At 36.9% G+C, this 9,048-nt stretch overlaps 1 long non-coding RNA gene across 2 annotated transcripts in view; it reads right to left on the bottom strand.

The window, feature by feature from the left end:
- The window catches only part of LOC136840886 (uncharacterized), a 358,486-nt gene that overhangs the window by 214,581 nt on the left and 134,857 nt on the right, over nucleotides 1-9,048 (bottom strand). The window lies entirely within an intron of this gene.

Below are 9,048 nucleotides of genomic sequence, written 5' to 3' on the forward strand. Positions count from 1 at the left end.
TACTGAAAACTCTGGGCATAATTACCTGTTCGTTTAATCGCCAATGAAGATGCAACCTCAACCGAGATGGTCTATCATGTCTGGGATGAACTAGCCCTTATTCTAACCAGCAACCCATAATCTTTTCTCTTGTTATTATTATTATTATTATTATTATTATTATTATTATTATTATTATTATTCAAAGACTAGCCGGACTCGTAGCTGCCTCCATCCATCAAACCAGTGGAGTCCTAGACACCATAAAACAGGAAGCGGAATACGGTAGTTCTTCTTTTGCTTTCGTTTACTTACTGTTCATACAAAGAGAGAAATGTCTGCTCAAAGCAAGCTTGGATCTACTAGAACAATGGAATTTTGGGTCTTCGCTTGGCTTTTGATGCTGCCTCTTAAAAAAAAGGAGAGAGAGAGAGAGAGAGAGAGAGAGAGAGAGAGAGAGAGAGAGAGAGAGAGAGAGAGAGAGAGAGACGTGAAATGAATCAAGAAATGTAGAGGAAAGCACAGATTGAGAGAGAGAGAGAGAGAGAGAGAGAGAGAGAGAGAGAGAGAGAGAGAGAGAGAGAGAGAGAGAGAGAGAGAGAGAGAGAGAGAAATGAATAAAAAAATGTATAATAAGAGAAGTACAGTATTCCACATCCCAGAGGAGAATTTCAAAAAGGAATGAGCAGAACCGGCTGGTCTTGTGCTAATGACTGCCAGACTAAGAGGAGATGCAAATCTTATGCATAGAGGGGAAACGAGCAGTGGAGGCAGTATGCATTAAAGATGGTCTTGAGGTGATACTCTGATTGACATCCATATAACGTAAATCTTGGAGAGAGAGAGAGAGAGAGAGAGAGAGAGAGAGAGAGAGAGAGAGAGAGAGAGAGACGTGAAATGAATCAAGAAATGTGGAGGAAGAGGAAGGCACAGGATTGAGAGAGAGAGAGAGAGAGAGTCTGTCCCTGTCTTAAGGTTTGAAAGGAAATTCTTAAGTTGAGAGTTGTACCATTACAACACAGTTGAGGTTTGTCCAAAGCGAATACAATAGTCAGGTTATCTATTACACGAAAGACGTTAGATTCAATTTGTTCAACAACGTGACAAGAGTCGTGACAAATTTGAGAACAGTAAATAAAAAAAAATAAAAACAAGGATAATAAAAAATAAGGTTATTTAAGGGAAGACAAAAGAAGGATGGAACTCTAAAACCTGACAACCAAGAGAGACAAACAGTGGTCAAACTTTCATAATCGAAGACTACCGACCTCCAATTCTCGCTGGCGGAGCAGATATCGGTTTACTTCCTGGTTCAAAGCATCCAAGATTCAAATGATTAGGAAGTCAGAGCTCTGCTACTCTAGCGTCCACGGGTTAGTAAGATGTCTATGGTAATCACCAGACCACTCAACAACGTCATCTTCGACATAATTACTAATAATAATAAAAGAATGAAAATATTCTAAACGATTACAACGTTCAGAAATCAAGCACACACAAATGTCTTAGGCAATACTTCATTTATTACTGCAATCCTTGGATACCAAACTGCAAGGAATTTTAAGTTAAAGTAAGTAAGAAACCATGCCACATACCAAAAACGTAAATCGTAACTTAGTTCATATAAGAATAATAATTTTACAACCTCTTGAAAGGATATATCAAAAATATATCGTAGAATGAGTTTTAAAAACTACAAAAAATTTCATACCAATACATTGAAAAAGATCTTTGAAAACTTTGTAAAAAGTTTATTCAGTAGTTATGGATCAATTACATTTTCCAAACAATTAAAGAAAATAGAAGCAAACAGGCACATCAGTTAGCAAAACGGATTTGCACCAATATCAAGGACGTGATAAAAAAAGTAGTAAACAAGGCCCTGTAAGAATTTTACCCATGGCATAAAAGCTAAAAATTTAGCAGAATAAAAAAATATATACAGGGAAAATTTATGTAAAATAAAAAATAATTCCAGTAAAATGACATCATGTAGGACATCGTCACCCAAAGTTTCCTAACATTCTACCTAACATTCTACTATGGTCCCTCCTAGAGCCGATCAGCTCAGTCTTTCCTCTTGATCTCTGCTGCAGGTGTAAAGGTGAGAGGTCGAGGGAGGAAGAATGTGCCCCCACAAATACCTTAAGGATGAAGAGGTAATCCCGTCAAGAATTTGGATGGAAATTCTCTCGGGTACTTCTTATAGTTTTTTTTTTTTTTACTTTCTTCCTGGGCTAAAGTTTCGTTTAACTTTCTTTTTATGACTTGCTGTTATGGACCTACTTAGCAGTTATTTATTTCGTTATGGGGTTTATATCAGCAGTGCTGTATTTACTATATATTTCCTTCCTATTTCTGGCATTTCTTTTTACTTTATTTTCCGTTTCTGACTCACTACTACAATTTCAAAAAAGAACTCAACAGTTTTCTTAGGCGAATCAGGTCAGCACTTTCCACTCTTAGAAGATGTATTCAGCCGGATTCTCCCATTGCATTCTTTATTATTTCACTTTTTGACCCTATCAAACATTTCTGGCTTCTTTAAGGTAATCTCTTACACACTTCTTCTTACTTCAGCACATATCCTCTATCACATTTATTATTCCAGAGTGCTACCTCATATACCTGTTACGGTTCTAGTAGTCATTTCCAATTTCCTAATGGTTTTCTTAACACTGCAGTAAGGTCTCGAGAATCTTCCTAGATTCTAAGATTTACTGGTGCTTTGTAAAGTATATGCTGTATGTAAAATATGCTTTTTATTTCCGTTACTTATTAAGAGCTTAATTTTTTCAATCTCTTTTTCTTCTGGGCATTCCAAAAGATAAAATCTCATTTCTTTATCATGCCTTTATCATCCTTAGTACTTTCTTAAGCAATTACGCCCTCTTTCCATTTCTGGACCTTCCTCACCGATCATCACTTACGAAAGAAAGGCGAGTCGTTTCACTAAAGTATCGCAAAATTTGTTTTGACATATCCACTTGAGAGAGAGAGAGAGAGAGAGAGAGAGAGAGAGAGAGAGAGAGAGAGAGAGAGAGAGAGAGAGAGAGAGAGATAATGCAACAATTTTCGTCGAGTGGCTAAAAGTTTATAATAAAGTCTACGGACACATCCATCCACATTTAACTGTTCTTACGACTTACTTTACTTCAGTTCAACGTCTTTTTCTAAATAAAAAATATCTACACGCAAAATACCAAAGAGAAAAATTCTCGCAAACAAGAAAACTGCAAAATGGAAAACTTGCTATAAGACTTTTCTTTTTCTATTTGTTCTCACTACACATTATAAGATCTCATAAATGACATTCAGACGAAATATAAATGCATGACTAGGCTTGCAGGACCTTAACATATTTTCCCCAACAGGTCTGAATACAAGACCATAAAAAGGAAGTTATCCACTTTCTTCAGAAACAAATGTGATTTAAAAGGTTCTCGTGACAAAATAAAGGAAAGAAATATGAAACGTTCATCGTCTGAGATCATTTAAACGTTATGTTATTCTTACTGTTATTCTTTACATCCACAAGTGGTTGTACGAAGCGCTATTCTTCCTAACCACCGTTCGAATCAGAGCGAAGAGGAACACTTTCGTCATTTCGTTCCCAAATGCGAATTTCTGCATTTTCAGAGCTTTCTGAAGTTTGACTTATTCCCGTCACTTTATTTTTCATTATTTTTCTCTTAAAATAGGCCATCCAGAGTCCAGCATTAAGACCACTTGGGGTTCAAGAAGAAGAAAGCACGTGGATATAATCTCCTTTCTCCAATGTAAAGAAAAGACCCACCCGGAAGAAAATGCAGATCAGCCGAATTCTAAACATGAGAATTTCTCATGAAAATTTGAGAATGAATAGTTGCTTATATCTGTAATGCAGCGACACTTCTTAATGATGCGGACATACGATATAAACTCCCCTCAATAGTACACACAAATGACACAGACACACACACGTGTATGTATGTATGTATGTATGTATGTATGTATGTATGTATGTATATATATGTATATACAGTATATATATATATATATATATATATATATATATATATATATATATATATATATATATATATATATATATACAATTCTACAATATTACAATGGCTACAGGAAAATCACATATTAGGAAAACTTATTTCTTCTCCTCTCTCTCTCTCTCTCTCTCTCTCTCTCTCTCTCTCTCTCTCTCTCTCTCTCTCTCTCTCTCTCAAAATGAATAATATATTTGAACGTTCAACGGACGCAGTCATTACTAAAATATTTCATCTACACCACATACACATTTCATCAAGCGTGACACATAGTCCTAGTATGAAATATTATTTAGTTCTCACATCATGAAGAGAATATACATTATCAGCTACCAGATTCAATCAAATATTACACAAATTATGTTGACTGCCGATAACAGGAAAACCAACATTAAAAAATATTTTAAAATTATTAAAATTAAATGCACATAAACAGTTGGATGCAATTAATCACACCCACATGATTGTACATATATGTATGAATGGATGCATTGCTCATGCGCGGATGCACAATATATACGAGAACAAGCAAGAATTGGCCACCAATACTTGACATTCTGTTTATATATATGTGTGTGCACATTGCCAAGTCCTATGAAAATGCAAAGATAAATATACGCAAGCTAATTGAGATTCACGTGCAATATTCAACAACACAGATTAGTAAAATTAATCATGACAACTAACCATAATAATTTCATTTATTTTTTCCTGCAGAGGCCGACGTAACAGAAAATCTAAGGCCCTTATCTATAACAAGATATTCAGCTGAGTTCTAAATATCGACACGACCCTTGAAGAAAGGAAGATTATAAGCCAGCGATGCCGGAAGCAGAGGGAAAAGGAACATCACAGAAAGGAATTACGAGAGAGAGAGAGAGAGAGAGAGAGAGAGAGGAAAAAAAAATGACCGGACACAAAGAGGTGACTGGGTCACCTCTTGACGATTTTGGCAATGGAGACTGTGTTCGGTGTCCCATCAACTGTGAAATTCATAGCACTCTTAAAGCTTCCCAAAACACAAGCCCCACCTCTCTCTCTCTCTCTCTCTTTCTCTCTCTAGTTATTTCTGACAACTCTCCTCCGTCTTCCTTCCTCCGGGAGTACAAGAAGCGGCCCCCCCCACCCTCCCGCCCTCGGCCCGCCACAACGCTCTTGATTTGTTCTTTCAAGGTCACCGTAACATTTGGGTGTCAGAATCGAAGGCTCACTTCTAACCCTTTTTTCCCCCTTTCTACAAGACGAATACCGTTTTATCCTCTGTGTTTTCTATCTGCACAGGATGAAAATGCTAATATAAAGCTAATATGAAACTGCAACGCCACAGGAAACACTGAAAAAGTGGATATTTCCCCCGAAAATATACTTGGATCCCGGTATTGAACTTGCGTTCAGGTGGTAACATACTGAAAGCATCGTACATCCCGCATACCCAGATCGTCTCACTGGCCAAAAAATCCTATATTTAGATAAAATCCTTCAAGATCACCAACAAAATCTTTCGCAGCATCATTCCGCGTCGTGACTAATTCTCCAAAACCCGAATTTATTGGGAATTAGCGAAAAATAAACCAAACCCAAAAACTCAGAGTATCATGCCTCTGACACGTGAGTGGAAGCGACGTCACCAATTGCGTCACACGGACTGCTCTCACGGTCACCTCCACCCGGACAGACATAATCACATTTCGTTAATTTCCCAGAAACAGATGCTATTTTACACTTTAGTCACCTATTCCGTATAATTTTTGGAAGCATCTCATACACAAAAACACTAAGAGGCAACGTTAATAATGTTAGAAGACGAAAACTGCCATGGGATGCGCCCTCCCTAACCATATTGAACTGCATGTTTAGAGAAACAAGCAAAAGACGCAGATCGAGCCTAGGCTCGCGGCTAAATTTAGAACAAACTATACAAGCTGTTTGTTTGTTTTATTTTCTCTAATGCTATTATGGCACCTTCTATTGTAAGACCTCTACACGGCAAGCCTATACATTTGCATAATAGTTTGAGAGGGATGTACCAGCGTTTGTTATTTCTAGAAAATGGAGGTCTTTCGTACGAGGTGAATGTTGGCACTAACTTAACTCAGTACAAAAAAGGGCTATTTCTGATTAAATTATGAAACGTATATTTATTGATTTCTGTATGAATCCATAACCTGTTCCTGTCTGATAATTTTCAAGACGAAACAAGTACCAGTTGTCGCAAAATATATTCATATATCTAGAGAAACTCTGCTCACTAACTGAAGAACTTCAGTAATGCTAAGAAGTTCCGAGTATTCTTGAGATTTACCAAAAATATCATTGCCAGTTTGAGGCCAACCCCAAAAATACTGGGGTAGGTCATCTGGTTAACAGAAAATGGTTTATTCAAGAAAGCAGTACTGAGGCGGCAAGGACTATAATACCAACTCAATCTACATAACTGAACTCGAGGACACATTAATCATAAGTGATGTAATTTTGTCAAATTGTGTATATAATTTAGGAAATACTTTCATAAGAGTATCGTAACATTCATATTTACTGAGAAAACTGCAACATACGCAACCCTCCATGGAAAAACACTCAGAAATGCTAAAAAGTTCAGACAACCATCCTAAAAAGAAATTAGAGCACGGCGCCATAATCACAATGAGGAATGCTGATGGTACCCAATGCCATTAAATTTCTTACTACTACGCAGCTCGACTGCCTTCTTCGAGATTAGGGTCACGAAATCGCCTTGAGCGTATTCCCTAACCTAACGAGTGAACATACATTATGATTATGGAAGGTCGGTGAGACTGGCAACTGAACGTTCTTATCTGGGTCATCTCCGATAATCTAGATAAGAGAAGGGGAAAGGAGAATGCAACTTAAGAATGAAGGTTACATTGCAGTCCTTTTAAATATGGATATTACAGGAGTAAGGTACCAGGAAAGTAAGTTCATTAATAAAGAAGTGGAAGGATTAAGGCCAAGAAACGATCCATTTAGGATGTGGAAGGAATAAGACCAAGAAAAGATCCTATTGAGAAAGTGGAAGGAATAAGTTCTAGAGAAGATCCTATTTTGATAAAAATGTAAAAAAAAAAATACCTACTTGATAAGAAATTTACAGGACAACAAAGGACAGCCTAGTACAGAAATGAAAAAAAGTTCTACACACACACACACACACACACACACACCTTTACACTCACCACTCACACACACACACACACTCACACATACACACTTACACACACACACACACACGCACACTGACTCACCCCACTCACCACACAGACACACAATGAGTGTAAGAGTGTGTGTGTGTGTCACACACACACACACACTTACACTCACACACACAATATTACACTCACAATTACACACACACACACACTCTACACTCACTCACACACACACCCCTCTTACACCTCACACACACACACACACACAGAGGCAACCTGAATTATTCTGAAGTTGACCTACTTTTTCGTATCTGTTCGTTCCCATCGATCTAATGTGGTGATGTCACCTGGCAGCTGTTATCACCCCTCCACTGAAGTTTACTAGGTCTCCGTGGAAGGGAGGCAAATGATGTATTATGTAATACCTGGCATTAACTGCACTGGGACGATTATATTCATCACTGTGTTGCAACTGATCTCCCATGTTCTCCTGTTCGATCAGGTATATCATAAAGCAAACTCTCTGTACAGTAATCAGCACTTTACATCTCAAACTCATAGAGAAAATGCAAAACCATAGCACCGAAATGCAATAAAACATTGGCAACAAATAGCAAATGCCGGATAAACAAAACAAATAAATAAAATTCGACTTTTACAATGTTACTGATTAAGCATTCAAGAAAAAGCCGAATCCAACTGCGTAAAGGATTAAAGGTTAAGTAAAGAAGCAAGGAAGTAATACAGAAATTGGCTATATATATATATATATATATATATATATATATATATATATATATATATATATATGTGTGTGTGTGTGTGTGTGTGTGTGTGTGTGTGTGTGTGTGTGTGTGTAATGTAGTTATGTATATATAATTATATATATATATATATTAATTACTAGTTGACCAACCCGCACTACCTGGAAGACTCTGAATGACAAACTGAAAACCTCTCTCTCTCTCTCTCCTCCTCTAACATCCCCTCTACTCTCTCTCTCTCTCTCACTCACTCTCTCTCTCTCTCTCTCTCTTCTTTCTTCTCCTCCCTAACACCTCCTCTACTCTCACTTTCCCTCCCCTCTCCCCAACAGCCCCTACTACTCTCTCTCTCTCTCTCTCTCTCTCTCTCTCTCTCTCTCTCTCTCTCTCCTCTCTCCTGCTAACATAGCTGATTCAATTACATTGCCCAATATTTTGACATTTTATATTTCACCCCTTCTCACCCTTCCCACTCATTCACATCGGGGATGAACTTCGACTTAAAGGGCATCGGGAGTGTAACTATTCATCTCAGTGACCTCGAAAACAACAATAGATTAGACACTAATATCTGTCATTTTACATTTTATTTTTGCAACCCTTCACACCCCACCTTCCTATCGGGGCTGAACTTAGACTTATGGGTATCGGGAGTGTCACCACCATCTCAACAACCTCGAAAACTATGGATTTCACATAATAATATTTGTCATTTTCCGTTTTTTTACATGTCACCCCTCTTCCCACCTCCTCCACTCCCTTTGGTGCTCTTTGGTGCTAGTTATATCTTATCCCCACAGTATTCTTTTCAAGATATTAAGTCATATGTATACCAAGTTTGGTTGAAACTGCTCAATGCGTTTCAGAGTTATGCTGAACATACATACATAAATCCATATAATATATATATATATATATATATATATATATATATATATATATATATATATATATATATATATATATATATATATATATATATATATATATAACATATATTCATGCATACATATACAAATATATATATTACAATTACTATCATATTCATAAAACGCATATATGCATGAGTGGATTTAGAAAAGCATTTATTTAAAC

The sequence above is a fragment of the Macrobrachium rosenbergii genome, chromosome 8 (genome assembly GCF_040412425.1).
Source record: "Macrobrachium rosenbergii isolate ZJJX-2024 chromosome 8, ASM4041242v1, whole genome shotgun sequence".
NCBI lineage: Eukaryota > Metazoa > Arthropoda > Malacostraca > Decapoda > Palaemonidae > Macrobrachium > Macrobrachium rosenbergii.